This window comes from Otolemur garnettii, unplaced genomic scaffold, assembly GCF_000181295.1.
Source record: "Otolemur garnettii isolate 467f Iridium unplaced genomic scaffold, OtoGar3 scaffold00026, whole genome shotgun sequence".
NCBI classification, from domain to species: Eukaryota; Metazoa; Chordata; class Mammalia; order Primates; family Galagidae; genus Otolemur; species Otolemur garnettii.
In genome coordinates this window covers 6,150,699-6,173,439 of record NW_003852421.1, presented here as the reverse complement: position 1 = coordinate 6,173,439, position 22,741 = coordinate 6,150,699, and positions in this window count along the sequence as shown.

The window sequence follows — 22,741 nt, the reverse complement described above, 5'->3', positions numbered from 1 at the left end:
CGAACTTCTTTCTGGGCTCAGCTCCCCGTCTTTGACTTCATAGATTCTGATTCCAACCAGTTTTTCTTCCTTTGTTCAGGAGCCTCTGACCAGGGTTGCTACCAGTCAGCCATCTTCCCAGAATCCCCCATTTAAAAAATTCTTAACAAAATAGAAAAAATATACCTCTATGCCTCTGATTATTTAAAAATATACATTTATATGTGCACATATATTTATACACACAAAATATAGGTAAGCATAGAGTTTATACATGTATTGGTATATTAAAATGTGTTTTTATGCAGATCCATAAATGTGTTAGAATTGTTAACAGTCATTGGAATGGATTAGTTTCCTTACTATTTCCTTGAGAAAGAAAAAATATTAAAGGTGATATATTTGTGAGATTTATAACTAGTTATTAGATTGGTCATAAAATATATAACCACTTTGAAGACATAGAAAATAAGTTGGACTTTAAAAATAAATGTATACTTGATATTTATAGGTTATTGGAAGAGAAAATGCAATCACATTTGCATACATGTAAGTCTTTTATAAAATTTAAATTCAGGTTGCATGAAATATGGTATATTTTAAAATAACCTCTAGTTTTAAAATAAAATGTGTAATTTAACAACTTTTTGTTCTAAAAACAATATTCCTGATATAATGTGTAAATTGAATATGATAAACAAAACAAAATGATCCTTAGCATTTTGCTTTTAGCCACATCACTCGTCTAAAATACAAAGTGTAAATACAAACTCTGTACAAAATACAGAGTTACAAGAACAGTTTAGTGACAGTAAGTGAATAGTTCAGTGGGGAGAATAGAAAGTCAAGGTGCAAATTGACATATTTTATTTTGAGTATAATAAAATTACCTTTCAGATTGATTGACAAACAATGAATCCCAAAATTTCCTTGTTATACTATGTGTGTATAATACAGTTTTGACGTCTTTGTGGTTGATTTAAAAATAAAACATTAAATCATAAAGGTGCTGGAAGAAAACACATTACACAAAGAATAATCTTGGGATAGGAAAAATTTTAAGTAGGTAATAATATTCCAATCAAATGTAGCATAATATTGGTAAATTCTTGTAACATTTAAACATTTCTGTTGGTCAAGAAACCACAAGGAAAATGCTGTTAAAAAAATAAAGGAGAAAAACTGTTATACAAAGGGCATAAAAATAGTTAACAGAGATCTTTAATAAAGGCTATTCATAAGTCATCGATTTACAGTCAAATAAAACTATTCAGTTGTGTGTGTGTAGAATGACAGTGAGAACACACAGGCCTTGGGTAGGCAGAGTAACAAAATGCCCAATAACTTAATGGAAAAATAAGCAAACCACATGAATTAATTTTTAGGAAGAGATCCATGGTTAATATATGAAAATATGCTAAAATCAGTCATAATTTTATAATGTTAATTAAAATACAAAGTATAAATAAATAGTTTTTTAATCTCTCAGAAAGCAACTTGATAGAGCAAAGTGTTATCTAGGCTAGTTTGAGGAAATAGGCATATTATGGTGGGAATGTTATTAATTTACCATTACCAGTGGGAATGTTAATTGGTGCAAATTGATTGCAAGGAAAGTTAGCAATATCTACAAAACTTTAACATGCACATATCATTAAGTCAAGAAAGTTAACTTAACGATATGTTTGAAAATGTAGAAGAGGAAATGTCATCAAAGATGTTCATATAAGCATAGTTTGGGATTTGAAAAGACCAAAATAACGATAGGTTGATGTCATGGAATAATTTGCATGTATAAGATAGATCCATCTGTGATCTAATGTGATTGGAAACACACACACATGCACACTCACACACACTCATTCTTCTGCTTGCTTTGAAACTTACTTAAAGCATAAATAATCTACTAATAGAATTTGTTTCTGTGGCTGACTAAGTGGGTGGAAGAAAGTTCTGGAAGAAACCCTGGATGAAAAGGATTCTGGGGTGGTGGAAAATCCTAGTCACTGACCAGTGGGGAGCTGCCAGGGCAAGCTACGAGATCCAACATCTGACCATGATCATCTTATACTACCAAGATTTCAGGATCCATTTATGACTACAGCCCAGCATTGCCTACAACAGAAAAACAATAAATATATGAATGTATTACTTTCCCCCTAAAAAAGTATAAAACAAATCTTAACACAAGATTTTAAGTTTGATTTTATTATGCTCCATTTTAATATTTTCTTTTCCTATGAGAAAATATTTGGAAATTTTTATGACTCAGGAAAAACATAAGATTTTCTAAGGTTCAATTTTTTTATAATTTCAATGCACAATTTAGCATTTTTTTGTTTCTAAATCAGCATATATTTTGAAATACAAACCTAGTTGCCAGGACCTCTGATACAGTCTAGGACTATGCATATATATGAGGAATGGATGAATAATGTTTTTCAAAAAATATCTCACAGAAATTGTGAAAATAGAGGAATATAACTTGTGACTACTGAGATGCTTTAGATTAAGAAAATGTGTATGAATCAGTGCTCAACCAAAAATCTAGTAACAGCCATGTCAGGTGAAGTACATATTACACAAAATGAGGAAACTCTTGTTCAGATACAAAGCTCTGATGATATGTTTCATTATTTTGAATGCATTTAAACATTTTATTTGCAAATAACACTAACTCGTAGTATTTTAAAGTATTGTACTTAAGTCATTAACTTGATACAGGTGGTTAAAGGTTATCTAATCTTGCGAATAACATGTTATCATTAAATAGTGCATATAGCAAAGATTATCACATTCACTGTGGCAATGGCTTTATTTAAACTTTACCTAAACATCTAAAAATCATGTTAGCTTTGACTAGAAGACAACCACATTTGCTCACAAGTGCAAAAATCATTTGATAGTAACAGTATTCAAAAATATTAAAGGTTAAAATTTTAGTGCTGTTATTAATATTATAAAATAGATCCATTGTCATGGTTTTACCTGAGCCTATTTTCTATCCATAGAATAATCTAATTCACAAAGCTACAATAGTTTCAGCATAAATATGAATAGTATGCTTTTCAATAATTAAGGTTTTATAATATTTAATGTATCCATGAAAAAAATACAAGAAAGCCTATATTTTTGTTTAACATTTCTTTTTACACTCATGTATATTTTATTTAACATAGATAAGCCATATTGGGACATGGTATTACATATTGGAATTTTTTAATGTTTTTCAATTCACAAGTAATAATTGACTATATTCATAGAGTACATAATGATGTTTCAGTATATATAATGTACAGTGACTAGATCAGGGTAATTGGCATATCGATCATATCAAATATGTGTCATTTCTTTGAGTTGGGAACACTCAGTATCCTTCTTCTAGCTATTTTAAACTATATGAAATATTATTATTAAGTACAGTCATTCTACATGGTACATCCTACTAGAACTAATTCCTCCTGCCTAGTTGCAATTTTGTATCCTTTAACAATCTCTCCCTATTCTTCCTTCCCTCTTCCCTTCCCAGCCTTGGTATCCTCCATTATACTTTTTATTTCTAGGAGATCAACTTTTACTTTCCATATATGACTGAAAACGTGCAGTGTTTAACTTTCTGTTTCAGGTTTTTTCCTTTACATTGCCTTCCAGTTTCATTCATGTCACAAATTACAGGATTTCATTCTTTTTTATAGTCAAATAGTATTCCATTGTGCATATATATACCACATTTTCATTGCTACTGATCTGTTGTTGTATACGTAGGTTGATTCTGTGTCTTGGCTATTGTGAATAGAGCTGTAATAAACATGGGATATGGATGTCTGTTCCATAAAATTATTTCCTTTCCTTTTCATAAATGCCTCATAATGGAATTGTCGGATCTAATGGTAGTTATATTTGCAATTTTTGAGGAGCCTCCATATTGTGATTGTACCAGCTTTCCTTTTTTCTTTGTCTCTTTGCTTTAAACTTCCATCACTCTTAATTAGATTCAGCTTTGGTAACATGCTTAGAATAAATCTTTAGCTTACATAAGTTGTCTCCTTCGAAGTGTTTTTCGTGTCTTCACACCACTTTGGATAGTCATCCTTTATTGTATTTTTCCATAAAAAATACAACTGACTTCAGTTTTTACATATATGTACCTGGCTATCGATTTTATTGTAGGGATAAAAATAATGTGATAAATAACCTCATTGTGTGATCAACTTGATCTTTGGTGAAAATTGTTCTTCCCAGTATTCTGAATGCTCTTTCAAAATATTTCAATTTCTTACCACAAGTAAGACACACCTATATGAAATTTGAAGTGTTATCAAAATTGAAGCCTTCTACTGATAGTGATTTCATTAGCAGTGTGAAATATACCTCTATTTCTACAGTTGATTTATTGAAGTTTATCTTTCTGTGAAGCTGCTTAAAAGTTTCCACTCCTATGCAGGTGTTGTGGTAGAAAGAGGCTTATGGTGATGAACAAAAGAACTCCTTGGTGCCAATGTTCTATCACTGCAAACTGCACAATGCAAATTGTCACAAGGCAAGTCTTTCAATTTTATCACACTACTGGAAAAAAAAAAAAAAAAACCAGAATGGAAATTCATGTGCTTGCAATCCTGTAATGTCTTTGTTAGAAATACGCTTGACTGGGCAGGGGTTAAAAGGGAAATCAGTGAAGAGGCTGATTCACCACTAAGTGGATACTTGAGATTTACAGGGAAGAGATGGAAATGAGAAGATAGAATTGTCTTTCTTTGTGCTTAGGTGTTTAAAGAGATTTCATTTCACTCAGTTGCTTCTGTCTGATCAAGTGCAAACTGTTGCTCAACGCCTTCTCCTCTCAGCATTCCTATGCCTGAACGCATCTGATCTTGGGCCATCTTTGGTTTCTGCCCACTCTCACCCTTCCCCTTCACAACAGGAATGTAAGCTCCACGCAGACAGGGACGTGATTTGGGACACTGCTCTATTTCTAATATCCAGAATATGGTAGGCAATCGAGCAATACTTGCTGAATTAATGAATGAATCTACAAATTTCATCAGCTGTAGATTCTCTATGTAAGTCATAATTTTGAATTTCTATCAATTAGACACTAGAAAGAGCTTCAGGATTTGGGGAATAAGAGTTACTAAAACTCTTCTATCCCTTGTTCCTACAACATATGTGTCAGTTCAAAATTCAAATGAATCCAAAATGCCAAAGAAAATAAGTGATAGTCATGTCATTATTTCTTATTTGTATAGCAGATCTACTTCACTCAACATGACATCTATGACATTTATGTTCATGTTATTCTATTATTTTTAAAGCAAGAGATGCATTCAAGTAATGGACACTTCATTGATAATTTTGGTTTTGACTTTTCAGGTGATTTCTGACAATGACATTCTACAAGACAATACAGTACCATTATTATAACAGAATTAACATTTTATTAGCACTCCACAACTTAGAAAGCATATTCACATTTATTTAGTATAGAGATGAATATTTCTAGATTAATATTCTATGAATATTAATTTCATATATTATTGCTCATTTTATTCTGACTTCTAACTCTGTAAAATGTAGTAAGTATTTACTATTCTGCTCTACATTTTTTAATCATGTATTTTTTTTATTTAGTATCTATAATACATTACATATGAGCTATGGTAGAAGTGGTAGAGAATTTTAACCTATGTTTATTTAGTCTTCAGAAAAATCCCACAAAGCTTCTAGTATACAGGTGAAAAAAACTGATTCATCAAAATATTTTAAGGTCTGTGTTCTTTCCACTATTTCAAACTGCTATCCACATAATACTCAATACGTTGGGTTAATGACTATGATGAGTAGTTTAGTTGGCCTCCATCTCACAACTCTTCTTTTTGAGAAATCAGTCAAAGGAGAGTCATCTAGTTTGTCTTGCCAATGCACATCTGTTCTTGCCTGTATTTTCCTGATATTTTGCTCAGTCTTGTTCAACAACTCATCTTAGATAAAACGTTCTTTTCATATTAGTATATATTTTTGAAATGAAAGTCGTTAAGAAACAAATATTATAATTTTTTCATTTTATCTCTGCTTCTGAATAAGGAAAAATAAGGTATCTAATAGACCACAAATTTAAGTTTTGTAATAGAAGTTTTTGATTTAGAGTAGCCAAGCACGGCAGCATATCTGAGAGGGAGGGTGAAGAACTGAGAAAGCACAGATAATAAGACTACCACTGTATTCAGAATTAACTGATTCAGAAACCCCAGATATTGCCAATAAAATTAATATGTGCACTTCAATTAATATGGTAGCTTATTATTGAAGTTTAATCTGATTATATGTTCTGATTATATGATTTGAAGTCCACATTTTACATTGGATAAACTCACTTCAAGTTATACCTAATAACAAGTTACAAAAATAGTCCTTATTTTCTTGGGTCTTGAATTTCCAGTCCTTTCATCTAGAACTTCAGCTATGATCTACTGTTTAGAACAGTAATGTGATTTATTCAAAGAGTAGTGAAGTAGATGAACACATTAAAACCATTCTTAATTGTTTTATACTATTGCATAAGAATGCTCATGCGAATTAGTCTAAAGACAAATTGAACTAGCTTCAGGAAAGCAGGATTCTATTTCCAGATCTACCAATGAATAGTTGTTAGCCTTCTTCTAAGTCTGGTCAATTATGATTATAGGATATTTTTGTTTGTATTTGTCATTTTCACTCAACATTATCTATAAATTATTTTCAAGCTTTACTTGGGGGGAAGTATAAAATTCGTGGGATTATTTATATTTTGATTGATACTGTCATAACTTCCCTTATGATTAGAATGCTTAGCAAGGCAAAAAGAAATTTCTATAATTATGAATTTCTCAATTGTAAGTGCTGTCATCTGTAAAATACCTTCAAAACCATGTAATAGATTTGTAATTGAAATTGTGTACCTATGTTGGCTGTAATGGTTAAAGAAAATATGCTATGTATAGATTAGTTTAATAGACTTTATAATATAAAATCTCTTTAAAATGTTTTCTTATAATTTGAATCACATTTAAATACTTCTAGCTAATATGTTATCTGTTAGCACATACCATGGCACAATAACTCTTCTAGCATTCAACATGTATGAAACTATTCAATCTTCATACTTTTGTGGGTTATAGGAATGAGAACCTAATTAAATTATCCAAGGTGATCCTACTGGTTGTAGGAACCCTGTTAACTCTGGATGGGATGACAAACTAGGAGCTATTCCACTATGGTATATATTGCCTCTCCATGAGATAGGAGGAAAACATCATTTTTGAGTATCTGAATCAGAAGAGAGATATCACACAGTATTTTAAAAACGGGAATTTAATATGAAGAATTACTGAATTATGATAGACATTACTACAGAGATGTAAATAGAACTCTAAAGCATTCTCTAGGCATGAGCAAGAGTGCCCAAAGGCAGACAGGGTTGGAAGCAGTGCCACTGCCAAGGCTGAGGTTCCCACGTCATTGAAGAAGGTGTGATTTCTGTCCACCATCCAGCAAAAAGATTTGCTGGTTTGCCCAGGCCATAGCTGCTCCATAATTATTGAATGAGCAGAAGGAAATCATTCAAGACATAAGGATGTCAAGGCTCCTGGGCAAGCAGGCAAAGGCAGTCCAGGTCTTGTTCCAAGTGTGAGACCAAGAGCACAGGATACCCCTTCTGGGAGAGACACAGAAAACAACCCTCTGGCTTGAAGGTGAGCAGAGGCTAATAAAACTTTCAGGGGCATTAGCAAGTCAAAGTTGGTAGGAGGTTTCTCCAAGAAAATGAGTGTGCCACTGTAAGCTGGAGGCCTGGAGCATGTGCAAAGCTGCAGGCCAGAAAATTCCCAAGCCCCGGCCAAGTCACTGAGGAGCTGTGTCCTTTAAGGTAATGTGCTAAGAGGAGGAAGAAAATTCTTCCTTTTCCTACAATGTTCCCACTGCACCCTTGCTGACCAAGCTCTACACAGTGATCAGTGTATGGTGGATATGCTGAAAGAGTCCAGTATTTTATCCTAGAGGTGGTACTCTGGGGTCAGCTTGCAGATAAGATACAGTAGATCAATAACTGACACTGACCATGAAAAATGGTGTTAGTGTTAATATAGCATTTAAACGATTTACTTCATTTAAAAATAGTTTGAGAAGAGTGCCACTTATATTTAAAATCACCTAAGAATAAGTTAAACATCTAATATACTGCATAGACTTTCTAAGAGCACCCATATTTTGTTGCATAAATTGCAAGGAATGGTTTACTCCTAACCTACTATAGCCACTAACTGTCCTCAAAATTCTTTCACAGTACAGGTTTCCTCATGGAATTATTAAATAAACCACTTTCCTAAGTCTCATGTAAAAAAAAATGATTTCAAATAGAAAGGCACTAATCATTTATCGATAATAATACCATTAAAGTTACCATGACGTGTTAAATGGAAGATAAACAAATTCAAAGAAAAAGGAACTAAAGAAAACAGGTCAGAAAATTTTATGATTCTCTGTTATAATTGGCTTTTAGAAGCAAAAAATAGTTTAGTTCATAACACCCAAATTCTATCTAGAAAAGATTTACAAGATCTTAAACAGAATCTAGAAACTCTATATAATTGCTTTTGGTTAACATGTATTATTAAGAAATAATAAAAAAACTCACTTGCATCCTCTTACAGTTTTGGGCATTGGTTCTAATTTTGTTATTGAATTATTATTTGGAGGAGGAGAGCAGAAATTAATTTTTCAACTATTCTCTTTAACATAATTGTTAGAAAATCCAGTAGGACTGGGAATATATTAAATTATAATTTATGTTCCCATAAGCTTAGCTTGATTTGAAGAACTTATTTGCCCTAAATACTTGAGCTAGTTTTATGTTCTTAACATAGCAACAAACAAAATATTAAAGAAATCTATTCCAAATGATTAAACTGCTCCAATTCCCTTCCTTCCCTTCCATGATTGTAGAAAGTGTCAAGTAGGGAAAGTTTTAAATGATTGATATATTGTCCTCTAATTAAAATAACATCAGACGTATGATGTGGGGGAATAAAAGAAATTTAATAACCATTTGACTTTTACTATGTCTCTCACTAAACTAGTTTTTTTTTTTAATATAAAATAGCCAGTTTTCTATGTTTAGGTAAGTTTAAGAATGAACCCCTAAAATGTATCTATCTTATTCTAAAAAGTATTTTTTAATAGAAACTTTCTTTGTTTTATTAAAATGGCATCTAGATATATGCTGGGTATATTACACACACAGCATATGACCAACAGTGTTGGCATAAAAAAACCTATATAAATTGCTATAACAAAATATCACAGGAATATCAAAAAATAAATAAATTTAGGAACTTTTTTGATTTTTAGAGGAATTTCCAGGACTTGTTCTCTCTGTGTTGTTTCTCTCTTTCTCTCTCACATACAGACACCCATGGAAAGTATTATGAGCTATCACATTATTATGTATCTAATTATATTGTGTTATAACACAATTAATTTTCTTGGAATGTTATCACACAAATGCCATATAACATGGTTAGCATAAAAGGTGGACAGCTAAGCCTCCAATACTTTAAGAAAGTTCCAGACATTCCAGGGTACCTTTCATAATGTTTAGTCCTTTGCACATTTCAGAGCAGTATTTACTCCTCAGAGCATGGGGTAGGGACGCCTCTGTAACACACCTGTGTGAACTGACCCTATAGAGTTAAGATCAGAGGTCTAAACAGATACAGATTTAATTGCTATTGCCACTTCAGTTGTGTGGTCTTCAGCTGGTTTGTGAGCATCTTTATATTGGTTTTCTTACCTTTAAAATTTATGTGAAAATGGTACTACCTGAAAGGTTGTGTGGATAAGAAAGAGACAGTGTGTGTGGAGAGAGAGAGTGCAAAGTACAGTGCAAGACATTTATTGACTGGTACTTAGGATTGCAGTTTCAACCTTTTTTTTCATCACTCTAACATTGCCTAAAACAGTGTGAGTGCCCGACAAACATCTCAAAATTTGTGAAATGTGTTTCAATATAAATTCTCTTTAAGTAAACAAATGAATAATTGAATGGTTGTTCTTTTTGTCTCTCCAGATTTGATGCTATGTTCTAAAATCCGGAAAGACAAAGACAAACTACTTATGCATGGAAGCACTAAAGGGAAACTTATTTCCCCATAGGAAATACCTGAAGGGAGCACCCAAACAATGTACCTAAGTGTGATAGTTCTCTTGGGAATAGTAGGGAACTCATGAATCAGATGAAAATGAATTTCTCTCTGAAGAAATCAACAGAATTACTCATTATGGAAAAAGAGAATATGTTAAACATATGCTAGTAGCAATTTCCTAAATTGTCCTGCAGTTGTGACCTCCATTGTGTTTATTTTTCACACTTTGAAGATATTCTTTCATATCTCATTCACTCCCCTCCCATAAAATAAAAAAAAAGAAAGAGAGAAAGAATGGAGGAAGAGAGAGATGTGGATATAGAAAAAAAAAAATCAGCAGACATGGTGGTGAGAATCTGGAGGCCTAGCTACTTGGGAAACTGAGGCAGGAGGATCACTTAAGCCCAGGTGTTTGAGGTTGCTGTGAGCTAGGGACTCTGCAGGCAGGGACAGAATGAGACTCTGTTTCAAAAAAAAAAAAAGGAAAGAAAGAAATAGAAAAAGAAAAATTAGCCAACCAGAACACTACTGTGTGAAAAATGCTTCCAAAAGGGATGGAGTAAAGATAAGTAATAATGGGAGCTGTGAATATGCTAAGCCTGAAAACTATCCACAATTTATGTTTGAAAAATAGATTTGGGACTGGACTGAAATGATCCATTTTGAGGATAAATTATTCCAATTATTCCAAAAGAAATATAAAATTACAGTAGTACTAATGACAAAACTACTGATCGTTGGGTCTCTAGCACATAGCAGACATTTCATGCTTTACCTTAAGTACATTATTTTATGTGCACCATGACTGTTGGAATAGACACTGATATTTTCATTTTGCATACAAAAAAGCTGGATCTTTTAGCAACTTACTCAAGGCACTCATCTATAATGAAGAGATAAGATTTGAATTCAGACATTTCTGAATTCAAGAGCTATTATCAGAGATTTGCTTACAGTACAGCCAAGTGAATGCCTTAAAAAAATACTCTCCTGCAGATCTTAACAATAAATTCTGGAAAAATATAAAAATATAGTTATCTAAAGGGATGAGATAGTGGGAAAAAATGGCAAAATTTAGTGGACAGTCCTGTAAGAAGGGAAAAAGGCACAGGTTGTTTCATTTTTTTTTTTTTTTTACCATGCATGTAGTTCTTTTTGTATTATTTCAAACTAATATAAAGGTACAAATTTTTAGGTTACAGTGTTCTCAATGCCAAGGTAAAGTTCAAATTGTAGAAAAGTTCTTCACTCAAGGAGCGTGCTAAATACTCTCACATTGTGCAAATTAGATGAGGTCCTGTCAAATGCCCAACCTCCTCCCTCCAATCACCCTCCCAACTCCCCCACCCGTTCCTCCCCCTTGCTAGACTATTTTTGTGTTTTATCATTTGTATGAGCATGTAATTGTTTCTATATTGGTGTCATATTAGTATTGAGTCCATTGGATACTTTTTTCCATTCTTGAGATACCTTACTAAGAAAAATGTAAAGTATCAACTACATCCAGGTAAACATAAAAAAATGTAAAGTCTTCATCATTTCTTATGGTTGAATAGTATTAATTTAAGAAATTTCTTTATGGATGATATTTTCTGTTATAGCTCCTTTGTGATCTCTTGGGGGAGCTGATATGCTCTGAATTTTCACATTGCGAAAATTCTGCTTGAAATTTTAAATCAGGCAAGAGAAAGAGATCAAAGGAATCCAAGTGGGGACAGAGGAAGTCAAATTCTTGCTTTTTGCAGATGACATGATCTTATACCTGGAAAACCCCACAGACCCAACTACAAATCACACTTAAATTAATGGTCATCAAGCATATGAAAAATGGGAAAATTTAATCATCAGGGATATCTGAGTTACAATGACAATGAGATATCACTACACACCCATTAGCAAGGCTGAAATTAAAACAATTGCCAACACTCAAAGTTGCCAAGGATTTGGAGCTACGAGCACTCTAACATTGTTAGTGGGAATATAAAATGGTACAACTATGTTTTCAAACTATTTATCAGTTAAAAAGTTAAGATAAACTTATCATCGTGTGATACAGTGACATCGCCATTCCACTTAAGTGATTGGAAAAGAATGTTTCTATAGTTATTTACAATTATGTAAATTACATATACATTCAAAGATATCATAAAACAATATTCATTGCAGCATTATTTATAATAGACAAAAGCTGGAGATAGTCCAGGTTTTCATAAGTAGGAGAATGAAAAAACAGGCTTATGCAATGAAATACTACTTAGCAATAAAAAGAAGCCAACTATTATACTAACATGTTTAATACGTAGAATCTTAAAACACTATGCTGAACAAAGGAAGTTCATCACAAATAGTACACACTCCATAATTACTTTTATATAAAATATAAAATAGGAAGAAGTAATCTGTAGCTGTAAACTATCAGAACAGCAGTAGGTGCTGAAGTTATCGAAAAAGGTTTGCAATAGATGGTATGACATTTTATTTATCGACAGAATTTGAATTACAAAAATGTATACATTTATTAAAAGTTAGGGAATATATACTTACAATTCAACATTTACTGTGGTAAATTTTATCAAAAAAACTAAAGTGATAAACCAACAACAATGCCATGCATGCTGGATATTTAAGGGGATGAGCATAATGTTCACAATTTATTCTGAAATGCACAAAAAATAAGATAGAATGATGAATTCTTGGGGAGACAGGGAGATGACATACATACATAACAAAACAACTCTATATAGTGTCAGTGGTGGAAACTATGGGGTGAATAGAAGGGTATTCAAGTTCAAGTTTATTTGTGGGTTTGCAACCTTCCTAACACAATGTTGAAAAACAGTTTTCATTCTTTCATTCCACCATCACATTGGTTAGGTTTGTTCTCTGGGAACATTAAATGAAATAATATTTGGAAAACATTAAAAGAGTGCTTAGTATATTGTAAATGCTAAATGAAGATATTTTTAAACTAATTCATTAAATAAATAATAAAATACTTATTAATAGAAATACCAAATCACATGTTATCACACCCCAATGCATTGGTGAATGAGAAATTCTCAAAATATACTCGTGCTGTGCTTCCAACAGGTCTAGAACTGGCTTGATTTGTCTTGTCCATGTACCTGCATGGTGCTGACCCCTCAGCAAGGACAGTTCTGATTTGTAGAATTATTTTGTGAGCAAGGATTAAAAAGTTGGTTTAAGAGAGCTTCTCAGCATTGTTTATTGATCGCAATAGTATTGATGATTTGCAACTGGTCTTGGTGAGACCCCCCCACACACAATGTTCTAAGGTTGGCCTGATTATGTAGGAAAAAGAAGATGAACATGTAATCAGAAGGATATAAGAAATTTCTGCCAAAAACTTAATTTCCAATGCCTGGTTCCAAAATATTCTATGTGCAGGTAAGTGGCTTGTGAATCTAGAGAGAAGGCTTTTCCACTGAGGGAGGGAGGAAGGGCACTGATAGTGCTCACCTAACTCCCCAGCCTGGTGGTGAGCTAGTCTTTGACTATCATGCATGTCCTTAACTCAATCTGCAGTGATCTGAATCCTTATTGTGAAATAAGACTTGTAAGCATTGCTTTCTGGAGTCCTGTGGATCTTTTTTAGCAATATAGAACTCTAACTGCTACCTTTTACGTAATATTTTAGTATAATTTTTCTTTAAATCAATTTAGAAGTACATTGTGTCCTGAAAGCTTATTTTTTTAAGAGATGTAGAGGTATGTGCTATCCTCAGTGGTAGGAGTGCCCAGCAGACTTTCATCTCATGAGACAAAAAACACCTCATGTTTAAATAAAAACAAAAGACTTTTGACTAAGCATGTAAGCTTTATCTAATCAAACTAACAGCTGAGGCTGGGTCAATGATGTGTACTTGCAATCCCAGCACTTCGAGAGGCCAAGGCAGGAGGATCACTTGAACTTAGGAGTTCAAGTCTAGCGTAGTCAACACAGCAAGACCGTCTCCTCTATAAAAAATGAAAAAAAAAATCTGGGTAGATGCCACACAACTGTAGTCCTCACTACAAGGGAGGCAAAGGCAGGAGGATCACTTGAGTCCAGGAGTTGGAAGCTATAATGGACCATGATCAGGCCAACGTATTCTAGCCTGGGCAACAGACTAAGGTCCTGTCTCAAAATTAAAAATAAACCAATAGTTGAGAAACATAAACATTGAAGACATAGTGAAATCTATTTCCATGAGATATTAAGTAAAACAAAGTCAAGTATAATTCTCCCCTAATTTGCTAAAAAGCAGCACAATATTTTTCATTTATCAGTACTCAACTGATTGTGAGTGGTATTTTGATGGCCTGCAAAAGTGAATTACATATATCTATGTGTACATGGTGACTGTTTTCTTAACAAAATGAAAAATTATCAATTTTATATGTTGAGCAATGGAAAGTGGTAAATAATCACTGTAGTATAATAACATTTATACCACTGAACTAGCATAAATCAGGCTTGAAAAACCATCAGCTATGGATACAACTTGTTCTTTTATACCATTCAGAATTCTGAAACAGCAATCACTACCCATTATTCCAGAGGTGTGTAGTAATGAGTGCTGGGCAAACTTAACAAGAATCTACTCAACATAAAGGGGAAAAAATTTAATAGCACATACGTAAGCTGTTAGTGGTGGAAATAAAATACCCTGTTGATTTGTGGTCCAGCTTTTCTCAGTATCATTCTGCACAATACTGCATATTTAAGATATTTCTTGAAAAAAAAAATTCTTTGGCCAATTAAATTCGGAACACTTGCATGGATTACCCAAAACACACCCTCACCCTGAGCAGAATCACAGTAAAGCAAAAGTGACTGAAGCCATGGAGAAAACCTGCAGGAAATAATTTATCTTCAGTTTTCTAACATTCAGTAGTTTATCATGCCTTTCCTTCACTGTATTCCTTGGTCAGCTATGCTAGCCCTTAGTTCACCACAGAATCTTTCCTTCTTGGTGGCAATATCAATGTGTTAAGTATGTCGCACTTTGGGAAGAGCCAGATTCGTCTAGTAAAAAGGACTCTGTGGAATTGAGAGTTTGTAGGAAAGAAGAGTATGTAAAAAGGAGGAAAAACCAAAAACATCACTGTTGGCAAGATACCTTCACCTGACTTGACCTGAAGAACACTTTCTACTTTCAGTTCATTTGCCCAGATGGTTATTTTTACAATAAGGCTGTGAAAAGCTAAGTAGCATGGGTTGAATATAATATATTTCTAAAAACTCCTAAAATCACCTGGAAACTGGGGCTCCATTTCATCTTGACATCAAATCCCATGTCAGTAAGAAGAAATACGATCTTCAGAAGACAATGCAAATTCAAACTCTCGGGCTCTTAATCATCAGTGCAAGACTGGGATCAATTGGAAACTTGGCTTAATGGTACTTTGAAAGAGTATATAAAGTATTATAACTTTTTTCAAAACAAAACAAAATGTAGTTTGGGGACACTTATCTTAATAACACCTTAGAAGTGTTTCCTAACCAGGGATAAATTGTAAGAGCTACAAGTTGTAGTATATATAATTGGTGAGTCATGACTGACAGGACTCTAAGAAGACATACTGTACCCTGTTTGGACTCCCTCAGAGAAGTAGAAGAAAGTAAGAACTTTATGTATTTACAAGAGAACAGGCAGGGCTTAAAGCATTGAGAAACATTGCTGTTATAATGTTCTGAGAATTAGATCACAATTTACCTGATATTAGTGAAATAAGCATTCTATCACATATTCCCATTGCCCTTCCATTTTAGGTCCTGATAAGTTCCTTGGCATTAGTTCCTAGAAGTAGTTCCACTGATTCTCTAGTGTTCTGTGACAAGAGCTGATATTACCAGCAGCACATTAAATGTACCAATTTTATTGACAGCAGAGGTCATTATTGTGTAGTTCCCAAGCCAAAAAACCTTTGCTCCATTGCCTGGGTGTTCATGGTTCCCTGGCTATACTTACTTACAAGATTACCTGTATCCATTAGAAGAAAGGTCATATTGGTCTGACAATAAATCACCTGCCCTATATTGATAGAACACCCATGACTCAGAATATATAGAATCAACAAGTTGCAAAACAGGAACACTAGCCTGTAAGATCTTGAGTAATCTGCTTCATGAAATTCAATCTTACCACTTGTGTCATGAGAGAAATGAAGTAGTTGGACTTTTTCCTAAAAGTTACATTTTTATTGAAAAGATGTACCTTGACGGGACAGGGGGTACAGCCTTTGATCTTAGCAGGTCAATCTCTTGAAGAGGCACCCGACTCATTCTCAACGGAGAGCTTTGTACATACATTGTAACAGACTTAATACTGCAGCCCAAGTCTTATGCAGAAAAGGATTTTATTAATAAATATATTAATTTATTTTGGTTAGTAAAGTAACGAAGTATAATCTCTTTTCTTCACTTGAATGAGCTAAAAATAGTCTGATAAAAAGCAGCTGTTTTGTAAGCAGCTGAATTTATTGAACCAAGAGGGAAAAAAGAAAACAGAAAAGAAGCCTTTACTCCTCTGGAAATCCTAATTATGTAGTGTATATAAACAGATGCTGCATAACTACCAGAAGTATTTTTTCTAAAAGCTAAGAAAAAAAAAAACTTCCTACATTTCAAAAGATAGATAAAATTTATTGCAACAGGATAGTCTTCATTACACACACACACACACACAAAATAATTGATCAAAGTTTATATCTAGAGATAAAGTACAGTCAAGCTATATAGGTCATAACTTAATTTCATGCTGAATGCCCTAGATAAGGCTATGAGAGGGAAGGCTAACTAATATGTTTTGTTTTCAAATTCTCTCAGTCAAATCTTAGATTAACTTTTTTCAATCTATGATGACATTACATCAACCAATGAGTCCTGCAGGGTACCAAGGTACCCCAACATGAAATAAATAAACAGCATTTTGTCAAACTTCCAAAAGTGATGTATTATAATAATTTTTGAAAGCAAACAAACTTGCATGACAATTGGAAACTTAAGCTGGTCATAGTGGCATGAGGCAGGCATAAAATATTTTGTGTAATGAGTGCTTTGAATTTAGGATGAATATGAAAACTCAAGGCTGATTAATAGCTACTACATTCAAAGGCTTGTATTTCTTAGAGCTGTGAACCAGAATAGAATTGCAAACAGATCAATTAACAATGTTTTCATTTCCATTGCACTGAACCAAGCAGAGTAAGTGGACTGTACATCAACAAATATTATTTTCCAAGGAAATTGTGTTGCAAGAGCTCAGTTGGGGACACTGCATCAGCCAATACCCAGATGTCTTCCATCACAAAGTTAGAGAGAGAAGAACCACTGTGTGGTACCAAAAAGAGAAATCAACATATAAGCATAGTTAACCTTCATTTCCTAAAAGCAACTCCAGTTTTATAAAGCTCTAGCATGATTCTGGAATGGAGAGGGGCTGACAATCAAACAGTTGGTTGAAGACTCTGCTCTGTGAATTTTCTGTCCTTCCATGTCATTTCTCATCATTTCATCTCACTGAACAAAGTGGCTTCACAAGGAACTCAGATTTTCCAACTTTCAGAAGATACTGTTACAAATGAGATTCAACCTTCATCCTGAGAGCACTTCAGAATATTTTCTGTCACCCATTTCTTTTCAGACCCTGCTGTGGCCTTAGTGGAGGGTTTCCCACAGACAGAATCAGAGGGTAAGAAGGATAGTTGTTTTAGCCCTTTTTATTTACCATTAATACAAGTAAAATAAGAGAAAGTGGGAGGGAAATAAACCTCTGTTACAGGTACTGTATTAGTCAGAGTTCTCTAAAGAAACAGAATCCATAAAAGAAATGTATTGTAAATAATTGACTCACATGATTATGAAGGCTGCATGTCCCACAATCTACTGTCTGTAAACTAGAGACCCAGGAAATCCTCTGGTGAAGTTCCAGTCCAAACCCAAAGGTCTGACAATGAAGGGAGCCAGTGTTGTAAGTCCTAGTCTAGCGATGGAGACCTGAAAATTGGGAGAGGCTGCTGGTGAAAGTCTCATTCTAAGTCCAACGCCCCAAGACACAGTAGCACAAAGGAAGTCTAAGCCCAAGACAAGCAAATTCACCTTTTTACCATACTGAGGCCCTTAAGGGATTGATTGAGGCCACACAGGTGTTGGCTATCTTCTTTACTCAGTCTACCAATTCAAATACTAATGTCTTCTGGAAACACTCTCACAGACAAACCTAGAAATAACATTTTACCTGCCATGTGGTTCCCTTTGTTCAGTTAAGTTGGCACAAAAAGAAGAACCATCACAGATACAAAACAACATATCCTTTTAGAATCCATGTCTGAAACATTGAATAAAAGTGATAACACCTTGATTGCCTTTTCACTTATCTTTTCCTTTGTTCTGTTATTCTTCATTATCTCACATTTTGTGATTCAAAAAAAAGTGTTTTTTTTTATTTCCTTTTTTTTTTTTCTTAAAAGATAAACATGATACTGTGAGCTAGGAGAAAAACAGATTTGGTGTTGTCATCCAGGATCACATTGCTTTCCTTGAATGGTGCTTCCAGAAGATAGGAAATTGGTTAGTTTTATGATGTGTGTGTTGAAACATAATGGAACAATACGCCAAGTGTCAAGAGATTGGCTTTTACAAATGATTTTCCATGCATTTCGTAAATAATTCTGGACACAATCACTTGACCTATGCTAATACATTGATTTTCCCAAGAGCAAAACGAGACCAATAACAACCATGTTTACTTAGTTTGAGGGAATGTCTGGGGGAAGTTATAAAGAAAATGATGTTAGCTGTCTTGCAGAATTTAAAAAAATGGTTCTGCCAAATGATTATATTACATTTAACAGGTGAAAAAATAAAACCAACAAATCTTTAAGTAAATCCTTTATACTTTAAACATTTTCTTTGGAACAGTGAAGAGTGTCATAAGAATGTCTATCATATGAAATTGCTTTTATGTGAAGAAACAATTTCTTGAAACCAAACCGGTTATCAAATATTAAAGCACTTCCTGGCTTAAAAAAAGCTAAGTTATACTAAGTTATATATGAAATTATTAAACAATTAAACTATAAATATGAGCAATAGTTTAACCGTCAGGTGTTCTTTTCATGTTTATATGGACTTTCTATTTCTTTTTAGGCCAATTACCTTAGAAAAGAATAGTGATCCTGAATGTTTATCTCAGGTCGCCTTTCAATTGATATTGAAAACCGCATTAGCTTTTCTAGTTTAATGGAAAACAACTATTCAACTTCCCAAATACCATAATATAGAATTGAATATAATTTAAAGGGCACAACATGAGTCTCCTGAAATCCACATATAGTAAGTGGTTATTTGATGGATCATTTACATTCACTTGAAAGTTCTTGATTATACTATTTAACTGCAGAATACCTAAAGCTGTAGTTGGTCTTCTATAAATTTCCTGCTATATAAAAAGCAACCCTATGCTGAGGCAACAATTTTAATGAGGAATGAAAAAGTGCTTACTATATATTTGTCACTAATTTCTTCTTATATAAGTAGAATATCTAAATCACAACATTTTAAGCTAAAACAGCACTTTTGAAAGTTCAAGTTCTCTTGATCTATAAAAGTAATTTGTGACTGCACAGTAGGCAAAACAAAGGTTACCAATCCATGGCCCAAATGATTAAATAGAAAAGACCAAGGTGGGCAGAATTATTTTTACATTTCTGAGAGATGTGATTTTTCATATGCTAACACTTAGCTGAATGATGGGAAAGGTTAGGAGAAATGGATTGTCACTGAATGTAGAAGGACTTGCACCAATTGCTCGCTGGGATTCAGGAGTGAATTTTGATGCCCCACATACTGTTCTTTCTCCATAGAAAATCCAAGATGTAGTATATATCTGGGAAAGCTCCTTTCTTCTTTTTTTTACTTAAAATGATTTCGGTTATGTAGCTGAAGCTTAAATGGCTATTAAAAATAAACAAAATTCCAAAAATGTGTGTTTCAACTATGAGAAGCTTATAGTTCCCTGGTTGCTTCCACTCCACATCCTTCAGTTTAACTTCTATAACAGGAAGAGGCTGGATTATATACTATTTAAGGTCCATCAGAATAAAAAAACCCTATCATTCTGTTATACAAAAGTCTTTTTTATTGTTTCAGGTTCACTGAGGGTACAAAGAATTAGGTTATACTGTTTGCATTTGTTAGGTGAAGACCCTCTTGTAATTGTGTCCTGCCCCAAAGAGGTGTGATATTCACTGTAACTCCCCATCCCTTCCTCATCCGCTCATTCCTCTGGTCCCCCACCTTGCATTGATTTAAGTTTTTCTCTTATGTGAGTGTGTATTACATCGCCTACTGGCTTCATACTAGAATTGAGTAAATTGGAATAGACAAAAGTCTTGATGCAGTGATAAATGGATGCAGATGGGAGTAACGAAAGTATAATAAAATGTTAACTAAGCAGAATGTACATAGAGGTTTACTTTATGTTTAGAAATTTTTATGGGAGGCTGATTGGTAGGATCCTACCTAATATTAGTGCACAATGTTCAGCATGCCCCCTGGGGGAAGGGCTCATCTACAACCTGAGCTTTATTTCAGAAAAGAAAAGAATGTAACCTAAACATTTATACCCTCATATCAATCTGAAATTAAAAAATCATAATAATAACTGATCTTGGGCTTAACAATTGGGATTTTAAAAAAATTATGATACAATTTTGATCATAATTTTGATCAATATAGTAATATCTACAGTTATATATTGATGTATAAAAACTCACATATGCATCACATTATTTTGTATTTATAGAGTTATTTGACATGTGATTAAATTATTTTCAGGTCTATTTTATTGATACAACTGACCCAAAAGAAAGTGCCTATCTAAGATCACCCAACTGGTAACAGGAGATATTTGTAAACAGCCCCTGATTGTTGCAAAGTTGATATACACATCCACTATGCAAAGTAGTTATTCATCCTTTAGGTATTTATTAATATGCGCAGTGGCACAATATGAAAACACTTAGTTTTAAAGCACTTTACAAAGTCGCTTCAGATATGTTGCCTCCCTCAATTAATAAAGCAAAACGATATGACAGGTCAAACAGGAAACATTTTTGTGTATATTAGCAATAAGGTTGCTCAAGCCAAAGAAACATAATTTGGTCACATAACAGAATTACTAAAACACAGGTCTGGACCCCAGAACTCTGATCGTCTGTGTCTTTTTGGAAATGTGTAGATTATGCAAGGAAAAAAAAAATACAGATTTCACTTCTCAGCAACTAACTATCAAATTGGTGAGATATGTTTGTTTTAAGAAGTAACTAGAAAATAAATTCAAAATGTTAGCAAGCATTATCCCGATTATATAAAAATACATGCGCAGGAACTTACTATAAAAATTTTAATTTAAGAGAAAATGTAAGTTACTTCGAGATGACTGATCTTTGAATTTTTGACATTTGTGTCAATTCTGAAAAGTTTAATGAAAAAAAAAAATTATTCTTTATCAGTAGTTTTCAAATTTTCCGGGAAATTTGGTAATGTATTAATGATCCTTCAGTCATATGAAAAGTCAAATCTGGAGTAATTTACTTATAAATCTGAATAGCCCACATTTTTGTAATTGCTAAGAATAGCCCACTACTTAGCTCATTGCTAACGGGCACATAGGATCATCTAATAAAAGTCCATATGGCCCATCACCGTCATCTCAACCTCACACCTGTTTTGGAAAGGACTATCTATATAACAACTGTATTTGCATCAGCATAGCTTGAAAATTTTAGGAATTTGTAGGGACTTTGAATAATGTTGAGTTATAATAATAGAATACAGACAAACGAAGGAAGTTTTTTCTTCAAATGCAATTGCAAAATGCTGGTTGGGAATTAAAGGAATTAAATTATTAACTTTAACTTAATTTTCCTGTGTTGATATAACCTCAAATTGTCAAAACAAAATTTCAATGAAAAATATATCTGTATTTTTTCCATTGTGCACTTTCTGGACAAAAACAAAAAATTAAAATAGTAAAACTAAAATGTTAAGTATGGAAAAATAAAGTTTTAAGGTCACTTTCAATCAGCTCATTTATTAAGATGTTATTATTGTTACTTTAAAAAAAAATAGGATGAATTAGATTTTCTTTGATGCCATTTGTCACTGGTCAAAATAGCAGAATATGTGATTATATTTCACAAATATGGCACAATATGTGAATAATAATGCAAGTCATAGACGCATAACAGAAAATCTTACATAATTATAGATCACTAACACATAATGTTTGAATCTGAGTAAAAAGTTAGAATATGACACAATAAAAATTCCCTTATAATTATAAGGCACATTGAGGCTGTAAGGATACCCTTCTACATTTAAGGAGAGCAAACCTGTATAAAACCACTGGAGATTTTCCTTTTCTCCTAATCTCTTCTCTAATCCACTGTAGCAGGTAGATTATTGGCACCTGAAATCATCCTAGGTTAAGGCATTAGTTTCCACATTTCTAATCACTTTAATTGAATGTGTAGTGTGTATACGGAACTGTAATTCTGTCCAGAGGTGGCTTGTCAAA